The sequence below is a fragment of the Lepidothrix coronata genome, unplaced genomic scaffold, assembly GCF_001604755.1.
Source record: "Lepidothrix coronata isolate B3197 unplaced genomic scaffold, Lepidothrix_coronata-1.0 Scaffold51, whole genome shotgun sequence".
NCBI lineage: Eukaryota > Metazoa > Chordata > Aves > Passeriformes > Pipridae > Lepidothrix > Lepidothrix coronata.
Window position 1 is genome coordinate 4,227,756 of NW_016690231.1, and position 25,046 is coordinate 4,252,801.

Consider the following 25,046-nt stretch of genomic DNA (forward strand, 5'->3'; position numbering starts at 1 on the left):
GTCTTCCCCCCCTCACCTATATGCAACCATTTGCTCACTGCCCTTGCAACTTTGCATAATTCAGTACTAAAGCATGTGCTCGTGCTTTGAGAGAGAGGAGAGAAATCATTAAATTATAACAAATCTAACCCCTGAAATTGCAGTGATTTTAACCTGGTTTCTTTTGGAGCAATTCTGAACTAAGATGAACTGTGCTGAAGGACCTGACCTCTTGGATTGGCCTAACTAAATGTGTTTAAAAACCAAACTCAGGCGACACTGGCACTTTTCCCTCAGGAGCAAGGCACAGTGTCAGTATTTATGGGTGTAGTGGCTTATATGACTACCCTGCTCCCTGTATGACATGGTTTTCTGTGGCAAAGACTTGTTTTCCAGGCTGGGTCGCAGGTCAGAGGAGTGTCAGAGCATTTTTGTTTTTTTCCCATAATATTTTCCTAATGCCTGGCACGTGATCTTAAAAAAGCTGCTGAGAATGGAGCAGTGTCCATCACCTATTCTGTGCTCACTGAGTAACTGCCTCCTGACTTACCCTGCCCCTCTTGGCACCCCAGGGCTCCCTGGCAGCTGTGGTGGGGGTGAAGGATGCATTTCAATCACACCACACTCCCATGGTGAAGTCTTAAGCTAAAGAAGGCAGAGAGAGGGAAGCGATCCTTCCTTGCTTGGAAGTACACTGAGATTGGCTCCAAAAATCTGGTTATCAGGCAAGGACAAGCTGGAACAAGCTGCCTGCCAGGTGTGCCCAGCTGGATGAGCGGCACCTGCAGATCCCTGTGCCCTGCAGGAGAGCTGCCATTGGCATTGCCAGCCTGGTTGAGATCCAGAATAGGGTGCAGCAGCCAACCACAAAGTTAGGAACTTCTTTCTCCTCTAGTCACCAGTTTTTCCTTTATTGGAGGACTTTTTGCTTTGATTGTGGTGGTTTTTTTGTTCTTCTCAGAACCCTCATGTTACAGCACCGAGAGCCAACTATTTACTTGGAAATCTTTAGATGTTTCAGGGCATAATGGAATAGTTTCCTAAAATCTTGCTTCACGTGTCTGGAGGAAGGGGACAGTTTTGACACATCTGTCTTGCACAGGGTGACATCCAGAAGGGCAACATTCCCAGCACTGGGAAAAGCAAAGCTGTTGATGCATCTGACACTTCCCCTGAGTCACAGAGTGAGCAAATGCTGCTCAGCAGACAGAACAAGTGAAAACCAACCCAATCTCACAGGAGCCTGTGGTGCTTAAATCCTTAATACCACTAAACTGTGGTAACAAAGAAACAATGTACTAAAATTAAACAAGTATTCTGAAGAAACACAGGCATTATAGCACGTCCTCTAGAGTGTAATAGCACGTGGTTTCATAGCTGGAACCCTTTTTACTTACAAACTGATACTTCAGAAGATGTTTTAATCATCTTCCATATATAAAGCAGCATTATGCCATGTGGTCCTTACAAATCTCTGTAATAAACATAATAGCAGCTCATTAAGCCTCAATAAACACTTCTGTATTAGATAAGAGTTATTTCATATTTTAAATAGATAAATGGGCACAGCATGCCTAAGTGACTTGTATAAAATAATCCATCATGTCAGCTGCTTTGTGTAAGTACATGGGGTGGCAAGTCCTCTCTCTGCAAAACTGAGGATGCTGATGATTTTCATAACAGGAACAAGTTCTTTTTTTTTGACCCCAAGCCCAAGGAGCATCGAGTAAATCTGCTGTTTAACTGTCTTGGTTCCCTTTGACTAGTGCTTAGGGGACTATGTCACATATAGTAAATTACTGGAAGAAGAAATATCCACCAAGGTAACAGGTGCCAAATAAAATATATTAGTCAATAAGAAAACTATTAGAAAGCAAGTCCTTTTAATGTGATTTACAGGAGGCTGAAGTTACAAAAAAGCAAATGGAAGGAAAGAAAATTACACCGTGAGCGGTAAAGGGGACCACTATTTTTGTGATATATATTGGAAAATAAAGGAAAAACTATAAGTAGGTATTGGCCATGGCCTGTTAACATTCATTCCCAGAGGAAATAGTCCAGAATTTGAAAGGGTAAACACCAATGAGGCAGGGAGATTTATTTCTTGTGGGCAAGGGCTCAAGTGCAGAGGTCATGTTCTGATCCCCTTCCAATGCTCTGGATTTTTGTGGAGTAAGTTATGGCTTGATGTGTGTGAGAACATGGGGAGTGAGGAGAGGAGGTGTGATCAATTAATAACCATTTTGGACAGGACAAATCAAGGATTCCAAACAGCTGAGTGCTGCTTGAGGGAGCTAAACCTGACACAATGGGGTCATTTGCTGGAGCACAAGAGCACTGTTAGGAAAATAGGGGTTCTGTTTGCCCCTGGGCTCGTGGATAATGCCATCATGCCTCAGTTTCCCCACCTGAGGAACAGGAAATCCCTTTGTTGTAGTGAGAATCAGTGAAAAAAATGATGTAATGGGTAGGTATCTTTAAAGAAGGGAAACATGATTATTATCTTCAGGACCTGGAATAAATCGAAACACAAAATGCTAATGTTGACCAAAGAGATTTCTGCTGCTGTGAAACACAGGCTGTTTGCACAATAGCTTAGAAGCAGGAAACCCCCCAGAGGTGATGCTGATAAAGCATGTGCTTAAGTAACATGTTAGTTTAGCTTCTGGTCTTGTGGATCTCAGTCCCCTCATAAATTCACACTCACAAAAAAAAAATAAAGAAAAGAAACGAGAAGGCTGCTTTGAAAAAATTTGTCTAAATGATGTTATATGTTTATGTGTGGAGGCTGGGGGGTGGCAGGAGAAAAGGAAGGCAAAAGCCTTGTCAGATTTAAACAGCCCACTTTGTACTCTGGGAAAGGCAATTCAGTTCCTGCATTTTGAATTAGTGCCATGCCACTGGAATAAGCAGATAGCATGGTTTGCTGCAAAGGCAGGCAGCACAAAATCAGTAATCTATAGATTGAGCTGCTTTCCCATATTACATGCTGTGTCATTTTGTAGTGTAGCAAAACACTGCTAGAGCTACAGCTTTGTAATTAAGTGATTATTTTACACATATCTGCATTACAGCATCTGTATATCATTACATGACTGATATTCTGTATTCTGACAGCTTGAATTTATGTGGAAGTATTTTAGAGCCAGGTTGGGTGTTAGTATATTAGAGGCTTGCAGATAAAAATTGTTGCCATGCCTGTTTCCCTTAAAATCTGCTAAACCTTATCAGTTTATCTTTGAGAAGAGCTGTCACCTGGCACAGTGACACACACACACAAAATAATAATAATAATAATAATAATAATAAAAAAGATATTTTCTGTTGAAATATATGGGTAATGGAACAATACTTCATCTGTGATTTGATGTTTTCTCTCCTGGCTGCTGCCTTAGCTGAGTTTCACCATGTTCTTCACAAGCCAGTGGGGCTTGGAAAGAACATGGAAGAGTTGCCTCAACTGCTGAGCAGAGACGAGGCTCCAAGAGCCAAAACCTGCTGATATTTCTGCATCTTGCTCTATTACCAATACTATATTATACTCTATTATTTGATGCATGGAATCTTTGACTCCATGAAAAGGAGCTTTTCCATTCTGGAAATGCATTAATGGATCTTACCTCACCAAAAGAAAAGTCAGCTCTCTGTGACTGCTAGTAGTGGAATCTGCAGGCTACTTCTGCTCTCTTCTTCAGGAGAATGTATCCAAGTATGTGAAAGACAAGTTGTACCTGAATTGGAAGAGGTTGTACCCATTAGGATGTTTTTGCTGTGAAACTAAATGATGAATTTAAAGGTCTGACAAGAAAAATGAGTATAATATCTGAAATATTTTTAGACCAAATTGTCTTGGGAAACCAATTTTGAAAAGTGGGATAATCTGCCTCCTGGAAAGTTCAATTAAAGTCATAACATTTAGCATCATCAGCTACTTATTCCCTATAGTTCAAATTTCATATATTGCACCAATTTGCAAAGCTGTGTCTGCTGATACAGTGGGAAAGCAATATGCAAAATATTTTCTGATTGTGAAGGAAGCTTGAGATGATGCTAAAATAACATGTAAATGGAGTGAAAGATTTTTGCCAGATGATTTTTTTAGCTGGTCACAAATCCCAGTAGAGGAGGCAGAACTGCATACCAAAATACCATTTAATTTTGTGGAAGAATTTGCTTAAAATTGCCTCAACTTTATTTGAAGGATTTCTTAGTTCTGTACCCATTCAATGATCCCAAAGGAGAGGAGTGTTAGTTTTGTGAATAAATCTTCAAACCCAGTTTGAGAAATGGGAAATTGATACCTACTTCTTCTTAAAATTCAGTTTTCTTGCCCTGAGAAGTCATGCAGAATTGACATTTGTAATAATATAGCTGGGAAAGAACTTTTGAAAATCCCCAAAGAGCCATAGGCAGGGATTCAACAGAGAGAGAGTCTTTATGTCTGTAAATAATTTGGCTGTCCAGGGTGCAAAGTCCCTGTGAATGACTCTAATTCTGAAGAAAAGTCAAGATGAAGCACAGGAGTGTGGGGAGCACTTGGCTGATTTGAGATGCTGCAGAGCAGAGAAGGAATGAAATAATATAAATCATGTGGCAGGGCAATTGCTTTGGTTTTGCCATTGGTGGAATAAAGCATTTATATATCTGGTAAATCAGATACATGGCTCAAAGCATGGACTGGTAAAGTCACTGTCTCAAACAGCTCATTGATGGGAGAATTACACCTGGATTGTGTAAAGCACTGTTGCCTTGGGTTTCATACAGGGGTGAGTAGTCTTCATGTATCTGAGGAAGCAAATGAATCTACAAAGGACATTTGGGCAACTCAAGAATGGTAAAACAGTGGGACTGTCAGGGCAATTTTGGAGTTCAGTCTGGCTCTTCTCAAAAACACTGTGAAGGCTGTGGGCCAGATCTTCATCTGCCTGAAAGGGAATCAAAGAGGTTCTGAAAAGTGATTATCAGCAAAGCCTCGGACTTGTCTCTCCTTGCTTATCTGACTCAAAGCCACAAAGTGATTGTATAAACACATGCAACAAAGTATAATATTTGCAAATAACCCCTGGGAGATCCCTGGTGGTAATTCTGGCAGTTTATTGACTGCTGTTATAAAGAAAACGCAGCAACCACCCTCACCTCCACCTCTGATATACTGCTTTCATCTTCAGAGGGAAGAAAGTGTGATACAGCAAGTGTTTATGCACTGCTGGCATTTGCCATTGGAAATCATAAAAGGAGGATTGAAAAATACCCTGGTGTGTTATTGGAGCTGCTGCCAGGGTTTGGCCAGATGAGAAATGGGGCAGGAACTCTGCTCGACAAGGAGGGACCCAATTCCCTTGGATTGTTACTGTCAGAGGGTGTCCAGTGGAAGCACTTCCATTCCTTTTGTTCTGTGCTCCTCTAATGTCTCTGCTCTGGGTTACCCCAGTCTGTGGGTTATTCTTGGTTCTTACACCTGAGGGAGTTGTCTTTATGAGGTCTTGCACTTTATAAATAGGCTGGTTACCTCAGCCTTCTCATTGCCAAGTCTGGCATAAACCTTGTGGATGTCACAGAATCACAGAATATCCTGAGTTGGAAGGGACCCACAAGGATCATGTCATTGCCAGCAGAGCAGCATCAGGTAGTTTGCACCTGAAAATACAGCAGGATCCCAGAAAGTAGGAAGGTGCAAGTGGTATGTGATGCTTCGAGCAGTTAATCCAAAAGTTATATTGATGTAGAGGTGCAAGAGAGATCTGGAAGGAAACAGAACTCCATGGCAAAAATTGGTCTTTAACTGCCCCGTGTTACACTATGAAAAATCCAACCTTGCAGCCACATTGGATCCAATTCAAGGATAGTTTAAATGAGCCAGCTCTCTGTTGGTGCTGGCTGAGAAAACTATTGGAGTATTATCTGTGTAGGCAGTATAGCAAGAACAAAGAAAAATAAAAATTGCATTTGCAAGCTGTGATAGCCTTAGAGGTGCAGGACAACGTTGCCCTACGGCAAAAGCCCATAAAAACACAGTGCAATATATTGCCTCAGAATGATTAACCTTCAAAATAAAGGAAGATCCTTTTGACTATGCCAAAGAACATTGTTCAGAGGGAATTGAGGGGATTGATTCGTCCCTGTGAAAACTTTCTCGTTGCACGGGGAACAAAAATTATCCGTGGATGGTTTTGAGTTCACCGTGGCTTTAGCTGAAGGTAGGTTGGATCTTACAGCTGCATTCCCACTTCTAGAAGAGCAAAAAATGGTTTTAAGGAAGGTGTTGCTGTACTAGAGGTACACAGCTGGAATGATGGGGGGGTTGGGAGCTGTGAACACTGCAGGCTGCAGACAGTGGGTCTTGTTCTATGTCTTCTGCTGACTCCCAGGTTTGGTTGCCATTCCCAAGGTATTTCTGTTGAAAGCCAAAAGAATTCTACACTGCCTTACAAGAACACTATGAGACTTAAACAGTATTCATGAACATGTTGTGAGGATTATCTGTGTTTTAAAATTCCATTAGAAAAAAATCTACATGTGAATTGCTAAGTAATATAAATCCATTTAACTGAATTGTAGACTAATGTGATATATTTAATATTTGCAATGTTCTTCAATAGGAAAATACATAAAATATTTTTAAGCTATATTTATTTACAAGTTCCATTTGTTTAAGAAATATTGGGTACACTGCATTTATATTTCTGATTAAATTGAGATGTATGATTTTGAAAGGAATTAAAAATTTCAGGCAAGTGTCCCAGACTTTTGGGAATTCCTGACATAAATTCATGAATTAAGATGACAAGGAATTAAGCAGGTTATCTAGATTAGGTTTGTAATACAAAGCCATTTCATTAATATAAAAGCTTCTTTCAGCCCTAAAATGATTTACTAACCTGTTTGCATGGTGAGCTGCTGATTCTTTCTCAGTCAGTCTGTTTTAGCAATGTCATCTCATGTTGTAAAAGCCTGGGTGGAAGGCAGGTCACTTAAACTCCAAATATGAGATGTAGGGTTGTTTGGCTTTTCAGTTGCTCTTTTTGCAGCAATATTGCATTATGTATTACTACAAAATAATACAAAATAAACGTGCAATCCAAGCATGTGGGATCGGCTTTCAAACCATCTGGAAAGAGGGATCAGCAGTTCTGCCCCAGTGACCTCTGAGTTAAAGGCAGGTTGTTTTGTCCCACAGAAACAACCCCTCCCACCTCCCACTTACACCCCAAAAATGGTGCAGCCTCAAAGCTCAGTGAGTGCCTCTCTTCCATTTGTCTTTTGTAGCAGCCTGTCTGACCACACTGGAGGGTTCTCAACCCAACTGCTCCAGAGGTGAAAGCATTTTACAGTGACATTTATAAAAGTCTTTCTAGATTTTCCACTTGGTGCATCTACGGTGTGTAACAACGGCAGTAAGTTCTGACAACGACTTAGCAGGGATTGTACAGGACTACTAAAAATCAGATTCTGTTGCCATCTGTTCTCTGCACAAAAGGAACTGGGATGACTAAGGTGAACACTACAGTGTGCACAGAGCTTCTTGGAGCTCTGCACAGTGTACAGGGTTCCCTTAACTGGTATCTGAGAAGTGCCCCAGAGCTGTTAGGAGCTGATATTGCAATCAGTGGTAAATATTTTCACTCTTACTACATACTGCCTTTGTGGTAGATTGGATCCCAGCATTAATAAAACATGGTATCTAAGTGCAAGAATTAATTCAGTGCAAGAGTTGTTTGAAGAGGGCAATTAGTCACACTTATCTTCAGCTGCAAAGGTTCAACTCAATTTCCTATTGATAGAGTGCTGCCAGGAATGGCAAATCCATAATGCAAGGCATTTTGGGGTTGTAACAACGGGCACAGTGCTTAATAAACACGAACCGTGGGGTTTGTTACAATCCCCCTCTGTGGGCTCTGTTTTCTGAGATGTGACATCCTGTTCGTGCACAGCCGGGGCAGAGCAGCCTGTGCTGCTGCAGAGGTCAGAGGTGGCTCAGCTGGGGAGGAAAGGCTTGGTTCACCTCACCCAGAAACGACCCCAAGCTTCCAGGGCCCCTCAGTTAGTTAAAGAGCTGCACAACACTGGGCATTTAAACTGAACGTGGAGCAGATGTTATCATTCTCATTCCATATCTGCAGCGTGGTGGTATCCAGGCATCCAAAAACCAGGAAAACAGAACCACCCTGCTCCAAAGAGTACTTGGAATTTTATTCCACTAGCCTTCAGCTAAAGATTCAAAGCAATTTAATTAACAGGTCTGTGTCTAACATGCAATATAATGAAGGGTGCAATGATGCCCTCAAATCCAACATATATTATTATATATATTCCAAAGAGTTCATTTGTTGCCTGATCTCAACTATTTTCCTTTCAGAGGAAGTTTCACACCATGAATAAGAGCAGTAAAACTTGCTGAAGCCACAAGGTTCTTTGGATCGGGTTTTCCTCGTTGTTAATGGACATTTGTAGCACTTCAGTTTCTTGTTTATAACCTAAATTTCAGGTTTTTAAAAAAGCATGGTAGGCACGAGGGTAGTGATTCTGAAATCCAAATAACAGAGAAAAAAAATTTCTGGTTTTTCTGGCAAGCACACACGAAAGGGAAAATCCAAAAACCCTTTCACGAGCCAAGGCTCTCAGTTGTCTGTCAATTAAAAAAAGTCAGATAATTTCTGTCTTACATGTCATTGCACTGAAACTGGAGTAACACTGGGACACAAAGAGTGCCTAAGAGAGGCCAAATTCTTATTTTTTCCAAGAGGAAGGTTGGTTCCATGTTAGAGGCCGTGTATAACTCTAGTTTTAGGCCTGGCTCTGCAACAGATTTCCTAAATTACTGTGGGCAATTCAGCTAATTCTCTAAGCATGAACTGCCCATCAGCAGAATCAGGATGATTACATTTCTGCATTTTAACAGGGGGTTATGAGGATAATTATGTTAAAATTGGAAATGCAAATATTTTTGGACAGATAACTATAATTGTCTACCACAGCTGAGGTGGCTTGGAGGTTGTACAGTCCATTCCCAAAACGGTTGGTAGGGACAGGTCTGCAGGGAGAACAAGTCCTTAGGAAAGGTGGCAAAACTTCTGGGATAATATATATAATTTGGGCAAAATTTGAGATATGGTCCCTTTTGGCTTTGCATCTCTGGGTTTAAGTCTCTTTGCAGTGCCTGTTTAAAAATTCTATTTTGCCCCAGGTGTCAGGGCACTGAGTGCACCAATATAGGTCTTAATGGGCCTGACCAGCCTCACCTGGAATCACTTTCCTGTACTGCAATAAAACAGCTGTTATCTAATGTGACATTATGAGTGTTCCAAAGGTGCTCAGTGATGTATGTGCATGTGATGTATGTGCATAACTCCATTAGCACTAATGGGAGTTAATGGCTATAGCCTACTAGAAGAGAAGAGGCTATTTCTCTAAGTGTCATAGTCTAATAAAAATGACATTTCAATTTGGATGTCCAACCTCAATTTAGGCAGCAAGTGCTTCAGATGAATTTTTGACAGCTACAGTGCCATAATTAACTTGAGGCTCAAATGGAATTGTTTATTCTGTTTCAATTGCTTATTCACATGATTTAAGACCTCCCTTCCCTTCTGTGACTTTAGGGGGAACATATCCCTTGCATTTAGAGGTTTTGTTTTATATTGCAAAATTCTGCATTACAGCCCCATATGTATCAACTCAAAAGGCTTGATTCTCTTATGTGCATAAATACCAACAGATATACCCAGCTAGAATGGGTTGGGTTGGAAGGGACCTTAAAGATCATCTTGTTCCACCCCCTGCCATGGGCAGGGACACTTTCCATTATCCCAGGTTGCTCCAAACCCTGTCCAACCTGCCCTTGGACACTTCCAGGGATGGGGCAGCCACAGCTTCTTTGGGCAACCTGTGCCAGGGCCTCCCCACCCTCACAGGGAAGGATTTCTTCCCAATATCCCACCTAAACCTGCACCACTCTGTGGCATACTGAAGTCTTGAGTCCCCATGACTGCATCCTGCCTGAATTCTTATTGCAAGGCAAGGTGCTCTGGGTGTTCCCTGCATCCTAGAACCCTCATGGAATACACCACAGTCTTCTCTGTCTGCATTCCTGACTCACCTTTCAAAGAAGTCCAGGCAAGGAGGAAGGTTGTGCACATCTGGAACTCAGAATTCCATATAATCCAACTGAATAACTGATGTAGTGCTTGAGAGTTTTCCACTGAAACATTTATCTGGTACTTTATTTTTTTTTTTTCATTTGCTGAGAAATTCTCTTGAAGCATATTGCCTTATCAGAAAAGAAAAATGGAGATTTATTAACAACTGAAGAGGGTTGTACATATCCTGCTCATTTGCTTTGAGGTTTCTCTGCCTTTTTCTGGTTTTGTTTATCTAACAGACTTCTGTGAGATGCCAAGCCCTTACAGGTCACACATTTGTACCAGCCATCCAGCTAATGAGAGCATTTCGGGTGTGATTGTGTTGGATCACAGCTGCCACTCAGACTGCAGAAATATCACTTGACAAACTCGATGTGTGGCCTGGAGTAGCTGGTAAAATATTGTGGTGCACTTTATGGATTTGATTGTTTCAGCATTCATGACAGTAATTTTCAATCACTTTGATTATGATTATTTTCGCGCTCATGACGCTAATTTTTCTCAGCATCCTCAGTAAAACATGTCAGGGTAGCGGTTCTAAGGTTCTAAATGTGACCATTTCTATAAGAGAGAGCAGCTCTTAGGATGTCAGCTGTGCTGTTGTGATTTCCCTCAGGAATGTGGACAGCCCATGGACTTAGGGGTTATCTGAGGGGAATAGTTGTTGAGACCTTGGTTCTTTGTGTCCAGCTGTGAGTGTGTCCCTGCTCCCTCGTGTCCTGTTCATGCTGAGCAGTGCTGTGATCTCGGGATGGATCCACGGAGTACCAGCAGTGCCCCTCGAGGAGAACAGAACGCTGTGGTGGCAGAGTAATCAGGCCTGCAGAAGTTAATCAATCAGCATCACAATGTACCTGGAGAACTGCCCTTATTACACAGTTCTCTCTCTATTAGACATTTCTGCCTGACTTTTTTTTTTTTTTTTTTAAATGCAGAGTACTCTTGTTTGAGGAGACAGCTTGGAGCTGTTAGTTTGCTGGAGATGCTGACATGGATGAATGGCTGACTCTGAGGTGGTGGTCGTGAATTTAATAGTTATATATGGAGATTTGTGCTCAGTTAACTTTTACATCCTCGTTGGGAATGACTGGGGATGTTTCAGACTGGGGTTATATATGAAGATTTTAATCTGTGTCATAAATTCACCATCACAATGCAGCTACTTGAATAACTGTGGGAGAGAGAAGGCAAGATGGAATGAGGGAGAACACGTTGAAGAGTTGCCTGTGAGGTGCTTGCAGCTTCTACTGCTGTTCTCGGCTGATGTCCATTTTAATGACTGTGTTAGGGGATAAAGTATTTCTCAGAGTGAATAAAGCAGATATAATCTAATCCTTAAAAGTTTTCTCATGTCTGATTTTCAATTATGATACCAGATGTATAAGGCTGGAGCAGTGGTTGGCGTTAATCAGCGTAGCTCTGTTAATTACAGACCAAATGGAATTTTAGTTTAACTTAGCACCACACTTTGCACAAAGGAGTGAATCCAGCTGTGAGATAAGTCAAATTCTACCATACAATAGGGATGCTGTTTCTCCAGTCTAAGCAAAAAATAAAAATGAAAAAAAAATCTAATATTCAGCAGTAGTTGAACACGATGGCGTGGATTGTGAAGGTATTGTGCCTTTCATTAGTCTGTGTTAATATGTATGCAGAAATCAATCAACTTAAACATGATTTACTGTTGTTTTTAGAAAAAGCAGTTAAAAGTCTCCTTTCTTCTGGTAAGTAATGTAAATGAGCAGAATATTAAATCCTACACTATATCCATTAGGAGATCAAGCAGTTAAACAAGTATGAGTGGTTTAATTCTCAGAGGAGTTTAAAAGCTTTTCCATTATGTTATTAACTACACATTAGCAAAGAATAATACTTAATGAAAAAAGCCTTCAATGTCCCAAAATACACAAATCTGTGTAACAGAAAAGTGTTGGCATGGCTTCCAAACAATATTGAGCGAGAGCTGCATTGCAAAGTTAATACAGGACCCGATTAATGAAAGAGTCAAAAAGTATGAGATCTTTTATGTATGACACGAGGTCAGCACGGTAGAAGGGACAGCTAATTGTGATCAAATCATGCCAGGTAACTTCAGGAATGCTCTGTGTGTGGGGTGTGTGTGTTGGGTGGGTTTTGTTGTTATTTGGGGGTTTTGGGTTATTTGTTTGTGGGCTTGTTTTGTTTTGGTTTGGTTTTATTTATTTTTTTTCTGACAATCTCCCGTTGAAAAGTTATTATTTAGATTTTGTGCTCCTACAAGTGGCATAGCCATCACCATGGAGCCTTTCTGCCCCTCATTCATCAATCTTAATCCTCCATTGTATATCCTCCATCCACTTCTCCTCTCCACCTACTTCCCACTCTAATTGCTGACAAACTGGTGTTTCATATTAAAAACACCATCCCCGTGTAGAAATGTTGAATGTACTCCCACACGTGGGCTATTTTTTTTTTTAACTTGCAGAATTAGAGCATGAAAAAGGATAATGAATGTTAAGCAAAGTTAAAAACAGATTTAGAGAGAATTAAAAGACAGAAATGTAAGATTAGGTTGAACTCACACTTAGGGGGATTAAGAGACTTTCATTTGTCCTTTGATCTCATTTCTGTTGCTGTAAAGATCTTTAGGGTCAATGCCATGGAGGATTATCACTGTTCCGAATTATTGTTGGGATTTGCAGTAATGGATTACACGCAGGAAAAATGGTCTGCCATGGAAATTGTGAGGATACCTTACTCATTCCAGCCCCCCATTTTAAACTGGGACTACTACAAATCCCAGCAAGTGCTCTCCACTTGATTAGCCAGAAAGAGAAACCACCACACTGCGTGAACAGAGGGAATTGCTTCCTGCCTGGCTGACGTGAGAGCCATGAGAAGTTACCTGATCTCACTGCACTTGGACAGAGTGTAATTTATAGAAGTGACTTCTAGGCACACAAGACAACTGAGGACAGATAGAAGTCATCTTTTTCAGTCTCCTTCTACCTTTATGATGATTTCCTTCCCTTTCTTTTTTTTTTGGAAGATATTCTGCCAAAAGTTGCCTCATCTTTTGTGTATGCAATCTTGCCTCATCTAGCCTGTGCATGCAATACATAGTACTAATTATGTAGCCTTTGCCTCCTTTTTATGATTGTATTCCCACATATTCCCACCTCCTTTCTTTTTTTTTTTTTTTTAAATAATAGCTCAGTGCTATTTAATGCTATACATTTCACATTTTGAGGCCACGGAGCCATAAATTTACATCCCTGGCAGGACCAACTTGCCCTTCATCTTTCAGAGGTAGAGAAATTGAATTCCATGCAGTTTAGTGAGCAAGTCATTTGGATGAGACCTTATTAAGCTAAGGTCCTGCTGGTTTTGTGTAGATATTACAGATTCCATAGCACTTTCCATCAAGGTGGAGGTGTGCTTTAGAGCCCTCAGCCAAATATTCGCTCCTTGTCACACAGTGCCATGTCAAATGACTACTCTCCTTTCCCCCTAAAAGTGGTGTAATTTATAATACCTGAATAATGATGTGGGTTTCTTTTAGAAGAAAGCTCTTATAACTCTATCCTGCCTGCAAAGGCCTGCTGACCTGCCTAATTTTACTCATTGCCAGCACTCCCAAAGTGAGTAGTCTCGCCAATATCCGGATGAAAAACTCATGTTCTCTCTGAAACATTGCAAGGAATTAAAATTGGGAGCAGCTGTGGCTGCAGTATCTATACATAACTGAACTGCAGTGAAATGTGCACTGGCTGGAGGAAAACTGCTTGGGAGTATTCCTGTGATCCTGTAAGTACAGGGGGAAACAGCAGGAGCTAAAATGAATAAGCAAAAACAAAGGTGAGGTCAGATTGAGAGGCTGAGTGCTGGAAACTGGGAGCAGCCACACTCAGTGGGATCACTGGACAAGAGCCAAGGTTTGTGTTTCTGGTGGCAGGATCAGGATGACTCAGTACAGTGTAGCCTCACAGAATTCAGAGGTTTTAATTTTTTATTTTTTTTTTTAAAGAAGAGGGTGGGATGGACCATATAAAAAAAATAGACACTTATATCTCAAATGGTCAGATAGTACCTGTGCATGGGAACGGGGACCAACCCCAGAGTGTTGCTTTCTCTACAGAAAAGCTGAAGTAGGATATTCTCTGAACAGCTGGTCGGGGCTTTGAGACTTGTTCTTTGAATTAAGCAGGTGTAATGTCTGCTGATCATCTCATGAGTCAACAGGAGTAAAGGAGCTCTGCAACTCATCGGGGGTGCTCAGCACATTTGGGGAAAGGCAGCGAATTTCTGATCAGTTTAATATAAATAACAACAACTGGAGTAAAACACACAAATCTGATGTTCTCTGTTTTTAATGCAAGTGAAAATGTATTTCATGTATGAGTCATAAAGGGACAGGGAGGACTAAAATTGTGAGGTTTTGCAGTAAGCAATCAATTTTTGTTCTTCATGTTTATTAAAATGTATACTTATTTTTAAATATGCCATTAAAAGTTTTATAAAATAAACTATATCCTATAGAGACCAGTACTTTAGCACTTGCTCACAATTACTGTCATGGAAGTCAATATTTTGTCACAAGGACACAGTAAATGCAGTGTATTTCTCAAACATTCCCAGAGGAATGCTGGTGCAGGGAGATAATTATTCTCTGCTCTTCCTTCCCCATTGTTTCTAGGAGGTTGTGTTTGCACTCAGTGACAATCCCAGGCATAGGTTGATTCAGATGAGCTTGTATCCTGCATATCTAGATTCCAAATTCTCCAGGCAGTTTAGAGATTGGTGGGGGGTATGTGTGGTTTTTTATTCCTTTACAGATACTCACAGGCCAGATCCCACTGTAGCTGAGCTACTGTCACTGAAATCACCGAATCCCTTTCCCTCTGGAAGGAACACCCCTGAGAATTATCCATGGTAAGATCAGTCTGCTTTCTCATTCTTCCAGGTAATTCTAAATATCCATGTTTTCTTTAGGAAAAGACTTTGGCTGAAATTAATTAAAATTCCCACCTCATCCATGTGCTATTTAAAATAATTCTGATTTAAAAGCAGCAACTGATTGAATCCTACTGGATTTTCTGTCGTGTTCTCTTCCCAACCCCCCATTAATGCAAGGACAAGCAGTGAGTGTGCAAGTCAGTCCCTGTCTCTGAGCAGCCCTCTGCCTAATAATGATTGCAGTCTATAAAATTCATATCACAAGGAAATGCGCAGAACAGATAGGCATAATCCAGCTTTGAAAGGAGCTGGAAAGTTCCCAGATAATATGGAATTTTTGTGGGCACCAACTTTGTCAGGTTAATATTTTGAAGTCTCTCAGGGAGTCAGGAGCTAATTAGACAATGTGCTGAGAAAATGCTGATCCCCTGTCTTAGCATTCTCTGACCCCCGTCTCTTGCTGAATTACTCAAAGCATTAAAGAGTTGATAGGCTGACATGTGATTTCTTCTTTTCTTCAAACATTTGAATTAAGAAGAAGTACATGGACAATTAATTTGCCTGGATACCCTTCAGTCTGGGTCATTACTGGAGACTGGAGATTTCAGCTTTCTGCTTCAAGGTCCCTCCCTGCTGTCCTACAAGAATGTAGCTGCGAGTTGAAACACTGAAAATGTCTAAACTGCATCAAAATGTGAATTTAAGGGTGGTGGCAGGGTGTGAACTGCAAGCCTTCTGAATATTACAGGCCTTCAGATGTGCTCAGTGGTTGGCCAACACCAGTTCAGCTGTCAGCACAATGGGAATTGGATCTATTTGTGTTTTCTTTCCTGTTGAATTGAAGGAGTAGCTTGTATCTGTTACCTTGCAGTTGTCCATTATATGTGTATATATATATATATATATAAGGGCAAAATGGATTGAAAAAGTACTACACCGACTCAGAGGACGAATGTAATGGTTCTTGGTCTTTATAAATGGAGGTCACAGACTTTCAAAGTCAAGGAAAAAATACCTCATGGTAACATCACATACTTGCACTGCAGGGCAGTATAGTACAAGCTTTCTTTGATCTTACCAGCATCAAATTCCATTGTATTTCCATTTTGTGTTTCAACACCAGCCCTTCATAACAAACCAAACCAGGAAAGAACTGTTTGTTCCTAACTCCAGCCTGCTCAGGGATTTCTTTAACTAAGAGTAACTTCTGCAGTTACCACATGTTGATGTGCTGCTGCCTCTAAGTCAGTTTTGGGGGATGTCTTGGAATCTCAGCCTCAAGCTGCATAATTTATTGCTTATATTCTGTTTGTTAAAAAAAAAAACAAATCAGGCAGGTGAATGGACAGCTGAGAGACACTTGGGGAGCTGGGAATTGCCAACCTTTGTATTTTAGTATCTTTGGGTGCTGCAAAGCAAATGGAACTGTGTGGGAGTAGAGAATCAGTGGCCCATCTAATCCATTATCCATGGTCCATCTGTCCTTTATTCTAAAGAAGACACAAGAAGTGTTTCCCACAGAATCTGTTGTTGGCAGTGACTGTGTGTGTGTTCCCATATCCTCCCTCTGTTCACGTGTTCAATGTGTATTTGCTCCTTCTTACCACTGTTTGCTATAAAACACACAGTTATAAAAGAACAGTTCCACTCACAAGACCTGTGAGTTGCAGTCATAATTCAAACTGTCCCTGCTAAGGAAGATGAAGTACTTTCCTTTTTCATAAAAATTTTCGACTATTTTTGGTTTTTTTGTCAAGTGCTTCTTTTTGTCATGAAATCCCTATAATTGCTACTTGCTCTTGTTGCTGGATTGTTTTTCTTTTCCAATAGGAACAGTAGAAACTTTAATTGGTTTCACCTTCTGGAGGGAGTGACACTTTTCTCCCTCCTTTAAGAGATGTATTTGTCAATTAAACAATTTTGAATATTTTTTTGGGAAGCAGCTCCCAGCTGCTGTTTATTGTGCAAATGCAGCAAGTTATCTTAGGCATTAGAGTGTCAGGGTATTCCCTTTTTTTTTATTTTTCATTCTATTTTCAAAGAAACTCAGCTCTGTGTGGAAGCTGTAAGTCTGCCCAGTTGAAAATGGGCTGTGTATTCCCTGGGAAGATTTTTGGAGGGTCAGATCATCCCATTCCATCTATGTTTTCATAAAGAAATAGAAAGATGTAAGAAGCCTTGTCTGTGTGTTTTGCCTGGGTCAGACTGTAAGTGTTTGCAGGTTGGTATGATATCCTGAACCAGCCCAAGTGAGGTACTCAGGGAAGAATTCAGCTCTCCCTGCTCACAGGCAAGTAAGAAGTAGTTCCAAGTCATATTTCTGGTTCCTTCAAGTGGAGTTCTTCTGTTCTTGCTAGAAAAAAATATGAAAAGACTTCTCCATTTTGCCCTTGTTTCCACTTTGCTAGAGAGACCTCCTTCTGTTAATAAACATGGATGTCCTTGACTTTATGATCACTCAACACTCTAAAACTTGGACCATGCACTTCAAAATACTCGAAAAGAGACTCTCAAAGAAACCTCATTAAAATAAGGATAAGGCCAATGGCCTGGAAAGACGAATAAAAATGTGTCCAATTAATAATCAAAACAGTGCTGGTTTTATGGTTTCCCTGCAGTTTATCATGGGAATGTCTCCTGTTCAGCACTGCATTTATCTACATTAATAACACTGTCTGCTGCGAGCTAACTTTGCCTCTTGGTTCCAGATTATTCATCTTTATGTTCTGATCAAAAGCACAGAATATTGGATCCTATTGTATTTCAGCTATTCCATCTCTCATGCTCCTTGTTTCCTTTTCCTCCCACAAGTTGTGCACATCCATCTAGAAGCGAAATTGTTTCGTACCACAAATAAAATTATAAGTCCCTGAGGGTTTCAGCTTCTGTTGCACTCGCAATTGTTCACCCTTTCCAGTCTGTGAGCAATCATCATTTAACACGGAACTCCAGTCAGATTTCCTAAAGAGGAAAAAAAATAAAAGGAGCTTGATGACAGAATGTGTTTTCCTGTAAATCACACAGATGGAGCAAGACACAGCGATTGCAATGCAGGGCTGACACTCTTTTACACCGTGCAGTCATCTAATATTGGTTGCCATAAACACTATAAATCAGCGCTCAGTGCAACTGTGCAGTGCAGTTTAAAACACCACACTCTGAACCTGATGCAAGATGCCAGCAATAAAACATTTCCCTCTACCTCAGTCACTTGTTTACAGCTTGTTTGCTGGCTTCCTAAACTTTCCAATGGTTCGCACTTGACACCAATTGCTGTGGCAAAGGGAGCACAAATGAGTGAAGGAGACTTCCCGGCCGTTGAACTTGGGCAAATAGCTCCTGGCAGGCCGTGACTGAAGCAGATTGTTTTTGCTTTTTAAGGTATTTTCAATATAATTTTTATTTTTTTCTGTTGCATCCTAGAAATAATATTAAGAGGGTTAATGTTTGGATGACTGGCATTAGAAATTCACGTGGCTTAAAGCTGAAATCACAGACTGCTCATGGCTCCCAATGTTTCTCTGTCATTTTTTAGAAGCTGGGTATGTCTCTCACCTGCAGTGCCTAGGAGCAAATGGATGCCTTTGGGTTTTACAGGGTTTAGAGTAACATTTAGAAGTTTTGACCTTCATAAAAAAATTTTACCTGGGCCTCTCATTTGTCATCAGCTTTTGGCTTGAGAGAGCTGTTTGTTGTGTGTGAATCCTCTACATTGTTACCTGTGTGAACGGATTTGGCCGTGCCTCATTCCTGATCTGGATGTTTTCAACCAATGTTTCCCTCACAGCAAACTGCTGTGGAGGATAAAAAACAGTTTGAGGATGATGACAGCTCTCTGAAAGATAACATAAGCAGCAGTGAGAGTTCTGAAATCCAAGATTTGATATACTTGAGGAAAAGGCTGAATAAAAGTGTGTGTGTGCCCGCTGTCTTCCCTTGGCTTCTAGGCTTTGGTTCTCTCTAACCAAGTTCTAAGCAAGAACAGTTCTGTGGTGATCTGTGCTGTGAAGATCCTGTCTTACATTCTGAGCCCCAGATTTTTGTTGCCACTGTGAGTATCCTCCTGGAGAAATGGTAACATTTAGAGAGATCCCGTCATTCAGGTGCTTCCTTACACTGAATTAAAAGCCATGGAGAATTTGTGGTTGTCAGCATGTCCTGTGAAGGTACCAGATATTTGAGCTGTAGTGGAGAAACAGCAGATTTCACTTGTGACCACATTTCTTTTACCTTCCAAATACCTGTGGCTGCCTGGCCATACAACACATGCACAAAGCAGCACTTAAGAGTCTTGTGGGGCTGGAGAGACAAAACAGTGGAAACTCCCATGAGCTTGTTCCCTGCTCCACTGGGTCACTATCAAGTCTTCCCCTCAGTTCATTGGGTTTAGGGTCAGGCCCCAAACCCACAGTTTAGGTCTGCACTGCCTCTAATTACAGAACACACAGCAGTTAATAAAATGGCAGATTAGGCACAACAATCTCCTTTTAAAAATTTCTCTCCCTTTTTATTGTCCCTCATCACAGATTATCAGCAACTGCTAAGCAGTGGGTTTTTTGTGGGCTGCTGTTGTGTTTTGTCAGCAGTTATTTTTCAAGTGTTCTTTAAAAAAAAAAAAAAAGATGTTTTTTCTGTTTTCCAAGTCTCTTTTTTCCTAAAGCTGGGCAAAACTCTTTTCAAGTGCCTTGTGGCTCCTTAGATTCAAACTGTGAGACACACTCAGAGAGGAGACTGTTTCAGGATAAAAATAGGATCTTTCCGTGGGGGTCTGTCCTTAAAACACTTAGAGTTGTTGCCAGGAGAATGCATTTCATTGCAATTACTTTACCTTTCTCTTTGGTATTAAAATCTCTTTCTTCTCCTGTCCTCACATGAAAGCAGAGAGGTAGGGTAGCTGTGAGAGCTAAAGAAAAAATTAGCTCTAAATGCAGCAACTATTAGTGACACATTCTAGAATTATGGCAACAAAATAAAGCTGCTCAGAGTCCACTTCTTGTCACCTGCTACTGGAAACCTCCCTGTGACCTGATATCAGGGACTGTATTAGCTTATTAAACATCACAGCTAAAGCAGAGAAGGGGTGAAGATGTGTATTTTCAGGGTGAGTTTTAATTCTTGGTGTGGGATGAAAAGAAGGCATTTCAAAATCAATAATTTACAAAGATAACTTTAGCCTTTACAATCATTAAAAGCTAAATTAGAAAGAAATAATTAAAAAGCTAAATTAGAAAGACAGGTTAACATTTGTGGAATTCTCTTAAAGCTGTACCAAAATTCCTTCCTGGTCCCCAGCCCTAGTGAGGACTCAGATCTGTAGTTCCAGGATTTGTGCCATGCCTGGCATTCATCACTAGCATAAGTTATTGTGGTGAAAATAGTTACTGTGGCTTGTCTTTTCTTCTAAATGCAACTTAATACAAGTGAAACACTGCTTTTAAAGGAAGGTTGCAGCAGAAATTACATGATATGACATTCTTGAGCCTTGCAAATAAATGCTTTGGTTTGCCTTAAGTATAATATAAAAATTAACTTAGGAGACAATCCTAAGTAAATTAACTGCCGTATGATTTATTGCTCTTAAATTCATGAAAGTTGATTCAAATAGCTGAGTGTTTGTGGTGCCAAGTGGAAGTGGTGGAAAACAACATATCCTGGCTCTCCAAATTATTCTCTTTGGGGCTGGATGTCTATTTAAGGTGCTGTTGTTCAGGGTTTTTGCTCATTGCTGTAAAACAGATGAGAAATTTCCAAAGCCCTTCTATGTCCCAAAGCAGAAGACCAGCACTTCTAATGCATATTTCCAATTTGATTATGCTTTGATTAACCACATCTTTGATCCTTGTAGGATTTACAGGTAGGAATATTTTGGAATTCCCATTAGGTTATCGAAACAAAATCCATGACAGTCTATGGAGACAGCAAGACAATCTATTACTGTTGACACACTCTCCTGGTTTCATTAGATATACATGTATTTAGACCTGATTTAAAGTCCTTAAAAAGAAGGAAAGTAATGATGAGAAAATGTGAAGCAGCTGGTAAACTCCTCATGTCTCAGCTGGGCAGTTCCAGCGTTGGGTGTGCAGGTTTTGGATGCAGAATGATGGGAATGGGTCTTTCATTTTACATCCCAGTCCGAAACAGAGTTGCCTGGTAGATATGAATTGGAAAGATACATTAAAAATAAAATAAAACTCCCGTGTTCTGACTTAATCTGACAAAAGCAGAGCGATTCGAAGACTTGCCCCCACTACTCTCTCCCCTCATTGTGAACATTCATTTCACAGTGCAGAGAGGATTGTGCTCTGTTCTCAGTCTTCAATGGCTTAATAGAATAGGCTGAGGTAATAAAGACAGGGTGACAATTTAAATTCACAAGTGTCTTTTTACTGGTTGGTTAAAACTACAGCATTTCTAACAACTTATTGTACAGTTTGATATATATTTAACCCTTCCATAGGACTTATGGGCCACAGCTGTCAAAGATCTTTAGACAGAACAATCAGTGATGTTGGGTTACGTTTTTGAAAGGTGCTGAGATGAATTAAGAGCCCCGGTAGCATTAAGATGTGGATTCCTAAGTCACCAGGTGCTTTTGAGAGATGCAGCCTTTTTATTTAAACAGAAGCCCAGGAACTAGTGAGGTGACTTGCAGAAGGTTAAGCAAGAGAAACGGAACCACATCCCTGTTGTGTTGACTCTGAGCCCAGCTATTCCAGCAAGATGCTAACAATGCCTGTCTGCTGGTAAATGAAATCATGTCAGGCATGGCTCTAACTTTGTTTTGGGCAGCTGGGCTCTCTGTTTGTAGAACAGTCGTGGAAAAGAAAATCAAATTTCTTCCATTAGAGCCTGGTGTACGAGAGCCTGAGCACTTCATCTGTTCTCGGAAGTCAGTGGCAGTTCTGTCCTACCCCCTTTTCATATTGGCAACTGAAGGGTTGGTGTAAGACTAGTTAGAGCTGATGGTCACCTTGAATCAGGCCTGACAATAACTAGGACTGTTAAAGCAGTAGAAACTAAAGATTTGCCAAGTTAACTCTGACAGCTACAAAACATACTGAATATGCATAACAGAAGATGTGGTGGAAAGAACTAAGATTAATTAGATTCTGCTGAGCCAAATGGCATTTGACACCCATTATACAATATCTGCATATGTTATTAAAACTATGAGTAAGTAAATGCCATTTCTCATTTCCACTTGCAGCATGGTCCATTTTAAGGCACAATAATTATATAGATGTGACATCTGTGGGTTTTTTCAAAATGTCAAGGGATGCATATATTTATTTACTTGTGTTTTTAATCGCTACTTGTCCACCCTGTTTGTTACATGCCCTTGTGATTGAAGGAGGAGTGTTAAGCGAGGTTTGCATGCAAATTTTGTATTACACAAAACTATCAAGTTGGTTTTTCTTTCCCATTATCTTTGTGTTTGTCTGACAAATCTGTCAGTTCATAACAGGCACTAAATTGTGACCAGTTGCTTTCCTCTCTTGCAGTCTTCTAGTCTATTCTCTCCATTTTCATTTGTTGGTATGAGCCTAATTTTGGCATAACTTTGAATCCAATAGTACTTAAATGTGCAAACCAGACAAAGTCCTTTGAAAAATATGCTAAACAGCAATGCCAGAAAATAATACTTTCCTGTTCTTGAGAGTGTATTAACATTGATGTAATACCACACTTTTGATGGAATTCTTCTGGCCTGAGAGAGAACTTAGATTTTTTCTCAGGGAATAGTGGATCTATAGTGCTCAACCACTTGGAGCAGAAGCAAATAGCACTCTTTAAGAATCACCCTCTCTTCTTCTGCCCAGCTTAAAATCCACAATTCTCTGGCTTTAATGCATGATGCTTACAGAACCTCCCAAAATGGCAAAGCACATTCAGTCCCTGATTTAACCTGAGATTTCCTAGGAATAAATTTACTCTTCTGCTTCAAGTTCTATTTACCTCCATGTGCAAAAAAGCCACGTGATTTGTACTGTGCTTGCCAGGTGTGAAGGTGAAACAGCGAATTTAAGGCATCCCCTGAGGGAATTCTGCTTTCTCTTCATCACCACTGAGGGAGCTCCATGTCAAAGCCTGGAGGATCCAGGGATTCCATCTGAAAGTTTCAGGGTTTGCCTCTGCAGATCAGAAGAAATTAGACATGTCTGAGCAATGTGAATGAAAAAAGTGGTAAGAAAGTCAAGCAATTCCATAGGGTTCTCCAGCTTCCACAGGGAACATCCTGAGATAAATGGGAAGGTATACACGGAAAAGGTGGATAATGATTGTTGTGAACTGTTCAGTTAGCAAAAATGGAAAAAAGCAAACACCTAAGTATGCAACAGGCAGCGTGCTGGATCCCTGTGGCCGAGGGAAAAGCTGTGATCCTGCTGGTAGCTCTTAAAATTATCAAAAGGGAGGCACTGGTGAGGATGAACACACAGTTTAATGTCACTGCAAGATGCTCCACGGGGTATTTACAGAGGGCACAGGAGGAGGGGAGTGTGTGGATTTCTTTGAGAAGTTTTGCAGGAGGCCGAGTGAGTCCCAGAAAAAAGGGATGTACACTTGACACGGCCTTTATCTGTGCCATGGAGAGCTGCCATTCCTGGCATTCTGCTGGAAAATGCTCAACATGAGCTCGATGCCACAATGTTACACTTGACAGCACAAATGGTGAAAAGCAAGAGCACGTTTAGCACAAAATTAGGATGTTGGGAACAAAAGGCTGATATATTAGAGGACTGAAAAATCGTGGTGTTTTAGGAGGAGATGATTCTGGCTGCATTATATTTGTAACATGCAAACAGAATAAAGTCCAAATCTGTCATGGAATGTATAGCACTGCTTCTGAAACAACTAATTTCATAAAGCTTAAAATAATTATGAGTCACATTGATTTAGAGAAAGAATTAAGACTAAAAATTTGAATAATTGGAGACTGTGTAAGAACACTTTGCTAGATGCTGTGCAAAAATATTTCCACAGATGAGAAATTCTCTTATAATGGTAAAATATTTTCCTATAGCTGCAATAATTGTGGCAGATGCTGAACAGCAGGCAATAAAACTGTCATATTTAAATTGGCAGATCAGGTTTGGCTGCATCCTCGACTTCTGAAGGGTTGCCCAAGAAACCCTGGGCCATTACTGTTGGTTTTCAGTAAGCCTTAGAATACCAGGAGAGGTTTGGAGAAACAAAAGCAAACTGATTTCATGTCAGTGTTCAGTAAGTTTAGAGGGACAGCAGAATGAGGCATTTTACAGTATTTTATTAAGAAATTTTATTAGTGTAATTAATAACTTCAGCGATAGCAAATATGATCACCGAGCAAAGTTTTATGGAAAGTAGATCTCAAATCAAATTATCAAATGAATTTGATAATTTTTTTTACAGTGCTTAACATATTTGACTGATAAAGTTACCCCTACCCTCTGCAAGTCATTAAAAGGACTTACCAAGGACTTTGGTTCATTTTCCACCACTCAAAAGAAGGCGGTTTTAGATTTGGGGTGGGGTTATTTGGGTTTTTTTTTGGTTTGTGTGTCTGTTCATTGGTTTGTTTTTGTTTTGTTTCATTTTGTTTCGTTTTGTTTTGTTTCAGAAGGTTTGGTGTAGTCAAAAAGCTGCATAAACAATCTAAAACCAAACAGAAAGCCCTAAGGGAACCCCTGCAGGCTGCATTCTATTTTTAACAAAATAAAGGGACAGACTAGTTTCTTTTAGCTTTCTTATCTGTGAAAGTATGGTAAAATTCTGTACTTGTGAATAAAAATAGTGACCCTGTGGTCTTGTCAACATAGTGCTGAACTTGAGGCTGTGTCACACCAGGATGGTCATACAGTCCTTGTGCAGCACAGATGGGTGAGGACACATGAGGTTTAAGTAAATCATCAGATTGTGGCTTTATTGGAATTCCCTGTCTGTGCTGTGTGAGCTGCTGCAATAGCTGCAATAACTGGCTCTTTTGTTCAGTCCTTCCCTGTCCTGTAATGT

The 25,046-nt window shown here is 40.4% G+C and overlaps 1 long non-coding RNA gene across 1 annotated transcript in view; it reads left to right on the top strand.

Moving 5' to 3' along the window:
• The window catches only part of LOC108497706, a 29,467-nt gene extending 18,046 nt beyond the window's left edge, over nt 1–11,421 (top strand). The window contains exons 3-4 of the long non-coding RNA XR_001874937.1: nt 11,054–11,131; nt 11,278–11,421. This is a non-coding gene — a long non-coding RNA (uncharacterized LOC108497706). The remainder of the gene's footprint in view (nt 1–11,053; nt 11,132–11,277) is intronic.
• The last annotated feature ends 13,625 nt before the right edge of the window (nt 11,422–25,046 follow it).